Here is a 13452-nt window from a genome sequence, read left to right as displayed (position 1 = left end):
TATTAAAATGGAATCTGATCATTCGTAAAGCCTGAAACTGTTTTTAGAAAGAAAGGTATAACTGCTTTGTTTTTGTGGTCTGATATATCTTGAGGTGGTTGAAAGTGTTTAATAAGCACAGTGCACACTCCTTTGACAAACTGCAAAAAGCACAGAAGTGTAAAAGGGGCCTCTCCCGTTCCTCACATTCTCAGCATCTCCACATGTAATTTATTGCATCGTATATAGTCCTTCATTAAATAGTTATCAGGCACTTATATCCCAGCCACTGTCTTCAGGGTTGGGGATTCAAAGTCCCAGCCTGGATGGAGTTTGCAGACAAGTGGGAGGAACAGAAATCGACACTCGATTTTAGGGGTGACAGTTGTGATGAGGAAAGATAAAGTGGGGTAAGCAGATAGAGGGCGAAAGACCACATTGCTTTTCATAGGAGGTCAGGGAAGTCCTCTGAGGGAGGGGCACTGAGCGGAGTTAAGAGAAATGAGAGGGAAGGAGGCATGTAAGTGTTGGGGAAGAGCGTTGCAGCAAATGTGAGGCCCCCACAAGGGAATGTTCTCCAGCTCCAGTGAGCACAGAGCCCCGGCTGCTGTTGGCTGCAGGTCTGACTCAGGAGGTGGGTGAGGCCCGAGGTTCTGCACTCCCAGCACATGCCCAGGGGATGCTGGTGCTGCTGGTGCCTGGACCACGGTGCATAGCAAAGTGTCAGAGAAACACAAAGGAGGCCAGCGATGTTTTCAAACACACTCTCCAGATGTACAAAAATGGTCTCTTCACTGCCCAGTGTGATGGTGACATGCTTTCCATCAGAACTTACAAATCTGCCTTGCTCTTTGAGGTCTGTCCAGTCCTGATCTGAGAGTTTAGAATCCCCCAACTTACTACCCACCTACGGGCCTGGAGCAAGTTACTTAACTCCCCTCAGCCTTATGAGGAGGATAGAAGGACACTTCCCTCCGGGGTTGTCCTGAGTAGTAAGTAGATCATCCATTGAATGCTCTTAGCATGCGCTCCATAAACATTACCCACTGTTGCGTGTTTTGATTTTCCCAGTAGACACGCACCCCTTGAGCACCTGGGCAGTGACTTCTGAGGGAACCCCTGATTTGGTTAAAGGCCAGCAGGAGTGATCTGTGGGCGGTGGCTTGCCAGGCCATCCTTTATCTCTACTCAAATAGGCTATTGCAACCATACTGCCCTCATCCTGTTGAGATCAACAAAGTGAAAGAAAAAAATTGATAAGATACTTTCTAAAAACATTATTCTCTTGTGCCCTTTAATAAACTCTTAAGAAAAACAGATTTTCCTTCCCTTAGCTTAAAATGGAATTTAAAAATGTTGGGTCACAACTTTATTTATCTTCTTCCTGGTGTTCTACAGTTGGTTAAGATAAACTACCAAGAAGCTCTTATGATGGAGAAACTTTTTGGTAATTCTTTGAACATGCCTATCATTCTGAAACAATCTTTACAAAGATACCTAAGAGCCCTGACATGTTTCACTCAGCTGGTGCCATTCAATTGTGGCTGCTTAGAAAGCTCCATCTCGTCGGGGCCTCTTTGATCCTATTGGTCCTTATAGAGTAAAAGTGATGGGGGGTTAATATGGGGTCCAAGTTCTTTTAGCTGGGGCTCGGTGGCAGCTTCATGTCTGGACCTTATCAACAAAAGTCAGGCCTGTACCCACGCAGACAGAATCGGCCCTGCAACATCCAAGTCGCTGGTGTTATTCATCAGGGAGAACCGCTGCTGGGAGCTCGCATGTGCTCCTTTCTCGCGTGCCTGGGCCACAGCCTTCCCACTTCACAGCAGCACGGAAGCATCAACGTAGAAGGTGTGTGGAGGACACTGGCCGAACAAGAGATACCCACGAGAAGGGAGAAGACTGTAAGATCAGGTGCAAGGGTTTCAAGACACCACCTGGTGTAGGGTCAGACAGCCCACGCTTCAGCTCACAGAGGCCTCACAGTGTTATGAGAGGGCACTTACGAAGAGTTCAGTGGTGGTTGCTGGACTGTGATTAAGATCGGTTTAGGTTTCCATAAAAAACTGGAAAGTTTCTATTATGGAAATGAGCTTCAGTTTCTGAAAAACATTAGTGGGGGAGCCTCAGATTTCCCAGCCCACACGCCTTAGTCTTGCTCTTTCCCTTTGACAATGAACCTGTGGGTGTGGGTCTCATGCAAATACTAGACAAAAAACTTCAAGTATGTGTGTGAGGGTGGGTGAGCACACACACACACACACACACACACACACACACACACACACACACTGCAACTGCCAGATCATGGGCTCCAACTGCTCCTCTATAAAAAATTTGGGCCTGCCACTGTCCCCAGCAAGGCGGGCAAATGGAGCATTATTGTGAAGTGAAGGACTGTTTGAAATAAGCAAGGTATGAGTACCTGTCAATCAGGGCCAGAGAGGCTGAACATCTGCACTTTGTAGAAACTCCCTCTGTGACTCATACGCAACCAGGGTCAAGCCATCACTGAGAAACATCTGCATCTAAATTAGTTGGGAATAAACATGATTAGGATGCTTGCTTATTCATAGCTCCTTCCTCATTTCCCTGAAATCATTTTCAGGTTGTATGATAGGAAAGAATCAGAAAACATGCCATATCTATGTGCCACCCTTTCACCACCTTTCCCACACCAAACTGACGGCGACATCTTATTCATGGTTGTCTGGTTTCTTCTGGAGCACCTGCTTCACCATATGAAGTCGCCTTCGGCCCGCTCAGGGACACTCAGCTCAGTCTCTCCTGACATTCCGGTGGGGGACCCATCCACCCCCACTCTTGGTTCAGCGGGTTCCCTCGGTTTCCTGTGAGAGGCATGGAGTGGGCGGTGTGCGGTGGAAACAGGACTTTGGAGTCACTCTGAGGTTTAAGCCCTGCCTCCATCCACCAGATATGTGGTCTGTCACTAACTCAACTCAGTTTCCTTATCTCCAGAATTAGTGTCAAGGCAGGTCACGAATTAGATGCTCAGTTCGAATCAAATAGAGTTTAACCCTTTCTTCCTCAAGATCTCTTGAGTTTGGATATGTATAGCTTACTTATTTTTCCAACTTCCCAATCCTCTTGAACATTCTCCTCTATAATCTCCGGCCATGAAATTACATGCATGTTTCCTCTGAATGTGTAATCTGCTTCCCTGCCTTGTTGCAGACAGCTCTATGACAGGGACATTCTCCCCTGGAGCATCTGCTTTTGGCAACATGGAGCTTCGGGGTGATGTCAGAGAGCGAAGCCCCCTTTACCCTTGGCCTTGCATCTGCCTGGGTGCTGTGCCGCCTGGGCCGTCCGCGGTGAAGCCTTCTGTCCAGGATTTCCTGTCCCTTTCAGTCACCACCCCAACACTATCCACCATGTGCCCCTTGTCAGGTTCATGGCGTCCCCTCAGGTGGTTAGCTTTTGCCATACGGCAGGAATTATTTTTAAGAGACGATTTTTTAGAGCAATTTTGGCTGTACAGCAAAATCAAGTATTAGAAGTTGCCACATATTTCCTGTTCCCACAAAGACATATCTACCAACATTGATATCCCCACTATCAACATCCGGCAGCACAATAGTATATTTGTTACAATAGTTGAACCTTATTAAAATGTCATGATCAGTCCATTCGGCGTGGCTCAGTGGTTGAGCATCAACTTATGAACCAGGAAGTCACGGTTCGATTCTCTGTCAGGGCACAAGCCCGGGTTGTGGGCTCGATCCCCAGTGTGGGGCATGCAGGAGGCAGCTGATTAATGACTCTCTCTCATCAATGATGTTTCTATCTCTCTCTCCCTCTCTATTCCTCTCTGAAATAAAAAATATATATATTATAAAACAAAGCCATGATCACCCCAAAGTCCATGGTTTACATCTGGGTTCACTGTTGATGTTGTACATTCTATGGTTTTTGACGAATAATGACATGTATTCACTGTTGTGGTATCACACTGAGTAGTTTCACTGCCCTAAAAATCCTCTGCTCTGCCTATTCACCCTCCCACCCCCACGTCTGCCAACTGTTGCCTCCACAGTTTTGCCTTTTCTAGAATGCCATATTTTGGGAATCAAACAGTATGTAGCTTTTCAGATTGGCTTCTTTCACTCAGTAAAATGCACTTAAGGTCCCTCCATATCTTTTCATGTCTTGATAGCTCATTTCTTTTTAGCACTGAATAATATTCCATTGTATGGAGGTATCATAGTGTATCCATTCACTTTCTGAAGTTTATTTTGGTTGCTTCCAAGTTTTGATAATGAATAAAGCTGCTATAAACACCCACGTACAGGTTTTTGTATGGACATGTTTTCAATTTATTTGGGTAAATCCTAAGGATCATGTGGTTGCAGTATGTTTAGCTTTGTAGGAAACCACCAAACTGTCCTCCAAAGTCGCTGTGCCACTTTGCGTTCCCACCAGCAGTGAATGAGAGCTCCTGTTGCTCCACATCCTTCCCAGCATTTGGTGTCGTCAGTGTTCCAGATTTGGGCCATTCTACTAGGGGTGTAGTGGTAGCTCGTTGTTATTTTAATTTGCATTTCCCCGATGACATGGTGTGGAACACCTTTTCATAACTTATTTGCCATCTGAATATCTTCTTTGGTGAGGGTCTATTAAGGTCTTTGGCTCATTTAGAAATCAGGTTGTTTGTGTTTTTATTATTGAGTTTAAGAGTTCTTTGTATATTTTGAACAATAGTTCTTTATCAGATATATCTTTTACAAATATTTTCTCCCAGTGTGGCTTGCCTATTTCTCTTGACTTTGTCTTCCACTGAGCAGAAGTTTTGAATTTTAATGAAATCTAGCTTATTAATTATTTCTGTCATGAATTATGCCTTTGGTGTTTATCTGAAAAGATATCGCTGTATCCAAGGTCATCTAGATTTTTCTCCTATGGAATTTTCTAGAACTTTCATAGTTTTGCATTTTACATTTAGGCCTATCATCCATTTTGAGTTCATTTTTATAGAGGGTAAAAGGCCTATGTCTAGATTTATGTTTTTGCATGTGGCTGTTCAGTTGTTTTAACACCATTTGTTATGAAAAGACTGTTTTTGTTCCATTATATTGCCTTTGCTCCTTTTGCAAAGATGAGTTGACTGTATTTACGGGGGACTATTTCTTGGCTCCCTATTCTGTTCCATTGATCCATCTGTTTGTTCTTTCACCAATACCACAGGCCTTGATTACTGTAGCTTTATAGCAAGTCTTGAAGGCAGGAGAGTCAGCCCTCAACTTTGTTCTACTTCAATATTATCTTGGCTATTCAGAGTCTGTTTTTCTATCCACATAAAAGTTAGAATCATTTTGTCAATATCCATACTGCAGGATTTTTACTAGATATTCATATTTGGAAAAAAACATACAATCTCCCATTGCCATATTCCTTTCTAAGTTTTATTCCTTGAGCCCACCTATGAGAAAGAATTCTTGCCTTCTTTACAATCTCAAGGTGATCTGTATCTGCGACCCCCTGATTTGTGTATTGGTATAGAAACATCTGAGCTGCCTCCGCCCCCACGTGCACCCCCCGAGATTCACTGGGAGCTGCTTCTGTTATTTTTCTGTTTTGCACTGACATGCTTGATATCCTCCACGGCATCCGGTTTATCTGTTGTGCTTGGGTATACAGTCCCCCGTCCTCCTGGCTGTCAATTTCAAGAGCTCTTGATTAGATCAGTGGATTTAAAGGCAGAGAGATTGACTTTGACTTCTCACTAAGGAAAAATCGGATCCTAACAGAATCAGGCTGTCATTTAGAACCCCTACCAGGGAGCGCAGAGAGCAGTCAGCGGGATCTTGCCAGTGGATTCAAGACCCAAAGGGGCCTGCTGATTCTCAAGTTTAACAAATCATCCTTATGATGGGACAGTTTGATCTCTGCAAGTGCCACGCTTTGGCTCGTGGTCCTGCTTCATGCATGGACCCAGGCCAGATGCCTCGCCAAATCAACATGGGGCCCAGAAATGGAAAACAGCATGGAAAGATCATTTTCACCTTGTTGCACTTGAACTTTTTTATGCTTTCTGTTTTCTAATGGCTAAGTGACTACACCGCTGTGAACCATTTTAAAACAGAGCAAAGCCCCAAAAAAGAGCTTCCTTAATGTACAGAGAAAGTTCCAGTATTTAAAGTGCTTGCTTGTTAGGTGCCTTCCTGTCACGGGGAGCGAGGTGGCTGTGGTGTTCAAAGTCATCATGAGTCACCTTGGCTATTGAAAAATTACATGGAATAAGTTGGTTCTCCTGGAAAATGTTCTCCTCTGTGGCCTGGAAACTGCGTCCAGTCCATAAGCCGGCAGCTGGCTCCCTTCTCTCCGGGCCCACAGGCTCGCACTGCCCGCTGGCCAGTGTGTGACATCCTCGTTCCCTCTATTTTGTCCAGTTTTCTAGTTGCTTAAAGCAGGAAGATAAATCTTGTCCCATTTGGACTAGAAGTGGATATTATTTTCTCAATCCTAGTTTTATTGCCACAATATTTTTTAACTTGTCAGATGTTATGCGACATATCTGTCCAGTCTACGTTGCAAATAATAGAACCTGATTCTCCTCCCACCAGAAAAGCAATTCTCTGGGAGATTGCTTGGTAGCTCATGAAATTCCTATGAAAGCAGGACAGCCAGGCTCAGAAAGTGGAGGAACAAAGGGAGGTTAAATCTCCATAACCTCAAAATAATTGAAAAGTCTTCCAGAGAACAGACCTATATTTACAGGGTCCACCACCGTGTCTCAGGGACCCTATGCTCTCGCCTGTAACCGAAACCTGGATAATGGGTGCAGCCAGGGTGTCTCTGGGCACTGGGTGCGGCTGACTTGGCCACGTCCTTCTGTCTCTGCTTCTCCAGAGGCAAACTATCCAGATGGATTTCATGTACTTGACTGAGCCTAGGCCACAAGTGTGTGTCCTGCTGGGAAGTAAATTTCTCACATTTTCAGCTTCTGTAGTTGGGAGGAGGGTTCTACTCTCCCAACACTCATAGGGTAGAGTCATAGGAAAACACAGACACATAGGTTCTGACACACACACACACACGCACACACACGCACACACACAAACACACATGTGTATACACACACACACACACACACACACACACACACATGTACTTACGTGGTTTTGGATGGATTGCCTAGTTTAAAATTTCAGTCCAAAAAAATTCCAAGTAATGAATTTGTATCATTCAGGCAACTGACAGGAACTCCCAAAGTGAGAATCCTAGAGGGGACTCAGACAGGTAAGAGGGAAATAGAGATTGAAGAGGAAATTTGAAAAACAAATTGCCAAAGATAAAAAGAGAAGTAACAAACTGTGTGGCGGTGGATCCCGACAGTCCCTGAGGACTGAGATGGATTTGCCTTCCGAAACGCGGCTGGCTTGCAGCAGGCGCTTGCCGCAGACGGATGTGACAGACCTGTCTTCCCCGGAACCTACACTCTTCAAGCCCACATTTCTCCCTCCCTCCAGCCTTTGCCAAGGGGAAGTCAGCGAGGGAAAGGGCCAGCCGTGGGAAGGGAACAGGTGGAGCAGGCCCTGGGTTTTCTAACGTAATTTTCTATATTTAATATCTCAGTTCCCCATCATCAGTGGTTTTCGGCCCTGGCCACCCGTTAGAGCCACCTGGGCACTGTGAGCAAGCAGGGTTCCTGGGCTCCATCCCCACCATCGGAAAGAGGCTGTAGGTGGGCCTGGACGTGGGAGTTTATAAAGCTCCCAGTGACGCTAAGGGGCAGCCAGGTCTGCGCCTCCTGACATGCGGGCGTCCTTCTCATCCCTGCATAGGAGAAGAGTGGCCATTCTGCCTTCTCCTCCTCTCTCCCAGGGGACACTTCCAGGGCAAGAGGTCCCCATGCCCCAGGCCTCTCAGCTGACCTGCGCACCCGGCCTTCATCCTGGGGCGATGCCCTTCCTTTCTCCATCCACCTCCTTGGGTGGTCTCACCAAACCCCTCTCTGCCAGCAGCAATTCACTATCTGAGAAGGTACTTGGGGGGAGGGTATGAAGAAGTTGGGGAGGGGAGGGAGGTCGGCCCTTTGCTCCCCACTCTTATAAGTGCCCTCAAGTCAGTGCTTCTCAAAACTTGACTGTGCATAGGACTCACCTGGGGGTCCTGTGAGTGCAGCTTCTGATACCGGAGGCGTGGGTGAGCCTGAGAAACTGCACGTCTAGTGACTTCCCAGGGGGTGCTGGTGCTGCTGGTCCCGCCTGGAATAGCAAGGCCCAAGGAGGCTGCTTCTCTCTACTCTGTTTACGGAAGTTTGGGGGGTTTCAATTTGGATCAATTGGGTTAGGTGGCTTCATAAGTGAGGGTACCAGGAATGGGGGACCTGGAGACTTGGTTGGGGTAGGATGTGACCAGAATGCTGCTTTGGCTCAGATAAGGCTGCGGACTCGATGCTACACTAACACTAGAGCCCAGTGGGAAGGTGTGTCCTCGCCTGGGCTGTGGCTTCTCCACAGAACATCGACCTGGACCTCAAGGCAACACAGAAAGATGGTCCCTCTGCTGCCCACGCCCTCCGTGACTGCCCGTGGCGGACTGCCATCTGTACGCACGCTGACCTGATTCTACTGGAATCCTCTGCTGCCACCTGTCCTTCCCCACACGTGCCAGTTCCGACTCTGCCTGTTTCCTTAGAGCTCCAGGAGAGATTGTAGGAAGCAATGTACATAAAAGCCTCGAGCTGAGAGTGTGCGCTCCAAATACATTTGGTGGATGAATGTGAACAAAGTAATTCGCTCGAATATTCCACTCACCATTTCCAAACCACCAGCACCAGGACCCAGCGGTGTCATTGAACAGGAAATATTAAGCAGGGCCCCGTGGTGCAAACATCGCCATGATAGCCACCATGAGGAGGGTTCCTTTGATCTCATCTCTTCCCCAAACACTAGCTGCCGAGTTTTCAATCTGCTCATCTTCCCAGAGTCTCTTCATTAAGCCTGTTCCCCGGCAGAGGAATTAGGCAGGGCCTTGGCGACCCTCGGAGGAAGGCCGAGGCTATTTGCATCTCTCACCACAAGGAAATGACTACTGACAGCCCGAGTACAGCAGAGATATTAAGAATGACGGAGTGGAGCTCCTGGACCAGGGGAAAACTGGAACATTAATAAAAAATATTATAGCCCAGAGCATAGCGGTAAATGATAGATTGCAAAGCCGTATTTAGAGCCTGCATGAAAGTCATTGCCTTTGTCCTTTGGAATTTGCAAACGTGTGTTTGATTTTAATTGGCTGTATCAGAATCCTTTGATTACGATAGGTCAACATATTACACTTCTAATTTCCTTGTTTTATTGTCCTTCAGAAACACTGGCTCCATCTCCATTTTTAAATTCTGTAAAAAGACAAGTAAGTAGCACATTTAGTCTGTAAATGGCTCACACATTTGAATTCTCCTGCTGCCTGCTTCTGGCTGATGTAAGTAAAAGAGGAAAATTGGTCCTGGCCGGTGTGGGTCAGTTGGCTGAGTGTCGTCCGTGCACCGAAAGGTGGCTGGTCTGATTCCTAGTCAGGGCACGTACTCAGGTTGTGAGCTCCATCCCCAGCAGGGGTGTGTGTTTCTCTCTCACATAGATATTTCTCTCTCTCTCTCTCTCTCTCTCTCTCTCTCTCTCTCTCTCTCTCCCTTTCTCTTCCTTTCTCTCTCAAATCAATAAAAACATATTTTAAAAAGAAAAAAGAAAAGAAGAAAAATGAAGGGAGATGAAATTCAAATCAATGTAGTGTTTACTTATTAAAAGTCCTGCTGGAAAAAAATGTGGCAGGCAAAGAATACCAAGAATACTAGAGAATATTAGGATTACTGTTTAATGCTTGCCAACCGGAGGCTTCTGGGCGGTCTACCTCCTGTGCCCTCCTTGGTTGCTGCCATCTGTGACATGCATACTTGATGCCACTCCATTATAGCTAAAGATTGAGAACAAGTATAACAATGATAAGTATCATTATTTTGAATTAAAAAACAAGCCCATCCATGTCCTATTTTTATCATCAAGTACAAAGGACCTTTAGATGGTGTGACCTTGTGAATTAAGTAAAGGTCAGTACTCAATGGAATCGGATACTGGTCCTTACAATATGTACAAACAAAACCTCTATGTGGAAATCTAAATATATTTTCACTTGCTGAGGGGTAGCAATGACTTTAATAAACGCCAGACCTCTTGCTTGAGACATATGAATATCCTTGTCAAACTGTCTGAATAAGACATTAATGAATGAATGGAGTCCTTTAATTTTCCAGTCATAGAAAAAGGCTAATGTTGTTAACCATGACATATTTAAGTATCTGAAAAAAACAAAACAGGTAAATGAAATAAATGAAATGAAATAAAATCAAATGACAACTCAGATATTTGTGGAGTATTATTACAATGATGACATCAGAGCTCTGTCTCATTGATATTGGAGTTGGTCCTAAGAATGGTTTCCTTCAGCCTGGCTGGTGTGGCTCAGCTGTTTGAGGGTCGTCCCATTCGAACCAGTGTTGCTGGTTTGATTCCTGACCAGCGCACATGTTGGGGTTGCAGGCTCAATCCCCAGTAGGGGGCGTGCAGGAGGTAGCCGATCGATGTTTCTCTCTCATCAATGTTTCTATCTCTTTCTCCCTCTCTTTTCCCCTGAATGGTTTTCTCCATCGTGGAACCCAGAGCCACATAAAGTCTCCCTTGTGATTACTCCTTCCCTAAGTGTACTTTTCACAGCTGCGGTGAGGGTAGGATTAGGGAAGTCCAATTAGCTTAAACACAGAGGAGATCAGGACTCCGAGAGAATGATACCTAAGAAGGGGATGTTTTCAAGGCGGGGAGGGAAGGCCTGGTGTGATGTGCTGTTTGGAGCTGTTGTGACACCATCTGAGTGTCAGGGGAGAGTCTGCCCAAGCGCGGAGATGACTGGACGTTGGTGACACTGTTTCACGCCCTGCAGACTTGCCTCTCCTTAGCACCGCCTCTGCACTAAACACTAGCAGGCACTGGCCGCTAGGCTCTTGGCCATAAGTGGCCAGTGCTGGGCTGGGGCGGAGTTCCTGGAGAACCACAGGGGATTAATGTGCTACATGGCGGGGAAATGGAACTAGGGGCTCTGCCTCAGAGCAGCGCCGTGGTGGGGCTTCTCCTTGGGAAAAATAAACAGCAACAGTTGACTAGGTTTCTGGCTTTTCGTTGCTGCAAGCCTCAGAAGGAAGGTAGGAGGATGTAGACACATCCTTTCAAGTAGGACCTGAGCTGAACTGCTGTCTGATTCTGTGACAGGCCCTGCAGTACCCCTAACATCAGTAAAAAGCTAATAATGAGAAACCAGATGGTAGAAACAAGTTAAAATGTAATCACAATAAATATAATTGAATCAATCTATCTATTAAAGGACAGCAACCATCAAACTGGATGAAAACAAATGAACAACAACAAACCAAATCCATACAAGTTCTAGAACAGTGAAAGGTTAAAAAGAAAAGTTTGGGGAGTGATATTGAAGGCATGTATTAATCTACTGAAGCATTTACAGTATTGTCAAGTAAAATAGAATTTAATTAATTAAAAAAGAGTTACTAAGACTAAAGAAACATACTACAAAACAATCCACAAGATACAGCAAGCATAATCATGTATGCACACAACATAAAACCTTAAAATGTGTAAAGGAAAAACTAAAACAATTAGAAATTAACTAAACCATAACCAGAGTGGAAGTTTTTAACACACCTCTATTAGACACTGCTAGATGAAGTAAATGAGTTGAACAATCTATGAAATATTTGTTCAACGTGATAAAAAATTTGGCATAAGAGATAGATATAGAGGCCCGCATCCAGTTAAAATGGACACTATGTGGTCCTTTCAAGAACATATAAAACATTAAGAAAACGGTCATATATTAGGACATACTTTTAAAACCAGTTTTTATTATTAAAAGCAATTAAGTGAAAAATTAAATGAAACGTTTAATACTTGAAAACGAAAGCCTGCGCTCCTAAAGGACTCCTGGGTTAAAGGTCGTTTCACGGTGAAAGTGACCAGATACTTAGAACTGGATGTAAATAGTGGAACCACACACTGTGATGCTTGGAGGTGAGTTTATAGCCTTATGTTCACATTAAGAACATAAAGACACGGGGCCTTGGAGGCCGCCAGCTGCTTTAGGATGAAGCTGAACATCTCTTTCCCAGCCACTGGCTGCGAGAAACTCACTGAAGTGGACGATGAACGCAAACTTCGTACCTTTTATGAGAAGCGCTATGGCCACAGCAGTTGCTGCTGACTCTCTGGGTGAAGAACGGAAAGGTTATGTGGTTCGAATCAGTAGTGGGTATGACAAACACGGTGTCCCCATGAAGCAGGGTGTCTGACCCATGGCCACGTCCGCCTGCTGCTGAGTACGGGGCACTCCTGTTAGAGACCAAGGAGAACTGGGGAGAGAAAATGCAAATGTGTTCGGGGTTGCATTGTGGATGCCAATCTCAGTGTTCTCAACATGGTCATTGTAAAAAAAAAGGGGAGAAAGATATCCTGGTCTCACTGATGCCACTGTGCCTCATCGCCTGGGGCCCAAAAGAGCCAGCAGAATCTGCAGACTTTTCAATCTCTCTAAAGAAGATGATGTCCGTCGATATGTTGTGAGAAAGCCCCTAAACAAAGAAGGTAAGAAAGTAGGACTAAAGCACCCTAGACTCAGTGTCTTGTTACTCCACACGTCCTGCAACACAAACATCAGAGTATTGCCCTGAGGAAACAAGGTGCTAAGAAAAATAAGGAAGAGGCCGCGGAATATGCCAAACATTTGGCTAAGAGAATGAAGGAGGCCAAAGAAAAACGCCAGGAACACACTGCCGAGAGACGTAGGCGGTCCCCTCTGAGAGCTTCTACCTCTAAGTCTGAGTCCAGTCAAAACTGAGATTTTTATAAGAGTAACAAATAAAAAAGGACAAACATTAAAAAAAGAAAAAGAAGATAAAGAATAATTAAAACTGTAAATTCAAGCATCTAGCAAAAGGACACTAGAGAAAACCCAAAGAACACAGAAGAAACTTAATAATAAAAATAAAGAGAAAAAACTAATGAAATAGGAAACAAAGAAATAGTAGAGGTGAACAAAATCGAAGATAATTCTTTGGGGACAATAATTCTCTGTCAAGACAGAAAAAAGAGTAAAGTATAAAGTTAAGGTAAAACTAAACAATGCAGGGAATGAAAATAGGAGCAGTAGTGATTTTAAAAATTACTAGTGAATACTGTGAATAATTTTATGCCTAACATGTTACTATAGTAGTCCCCACTTACCTGCAGTTTTGCTTGTACCAGTTCAGTTACACATGGTCAACCACAGTTTAAAAAGGTTACTTTTCCCCAATCACCAACATCATCTGCTCCTGATACTCAACCATTGACATCATGATGGTTCCATAATCCAGGATCACCAGAAGCAGAGGATCCTCCTTCTGACATGTCA

General features: G+C 44.8%; 1 pseudogene; it reads left to right on the top strand.

Moving 5' to 3' along the window:
* The first annotated feature begins 12140 nt into the window (after window positions 1–12140).
* On the top strand, window positions 12141–12927 carry LOC102251284 (annotated as a pseudogene).
* Window positions 12928–13452: the final 525 nt, after the last annotated feature.

Source organism: Myotis brandtii, unplaced genomic scaffold (assembly GCF_000412655.1).
Source record: "Myotis brandtii unplaced genomic scaffold, ASM41265v1 scaffold69, whole genome shotgun sequence".
Taxonomy (NCBI): Eukaryota; Metazoa; Chordata; class Mammalia; order Chiroptera; family Vespertilionidae; genus Myotis; species Myotis brandtii.
The sequence above is the reverse complement of the archived record's forward strand: the minus strand, read 5'-3'. Positions and strand labels throughout refer to the sequence as shown.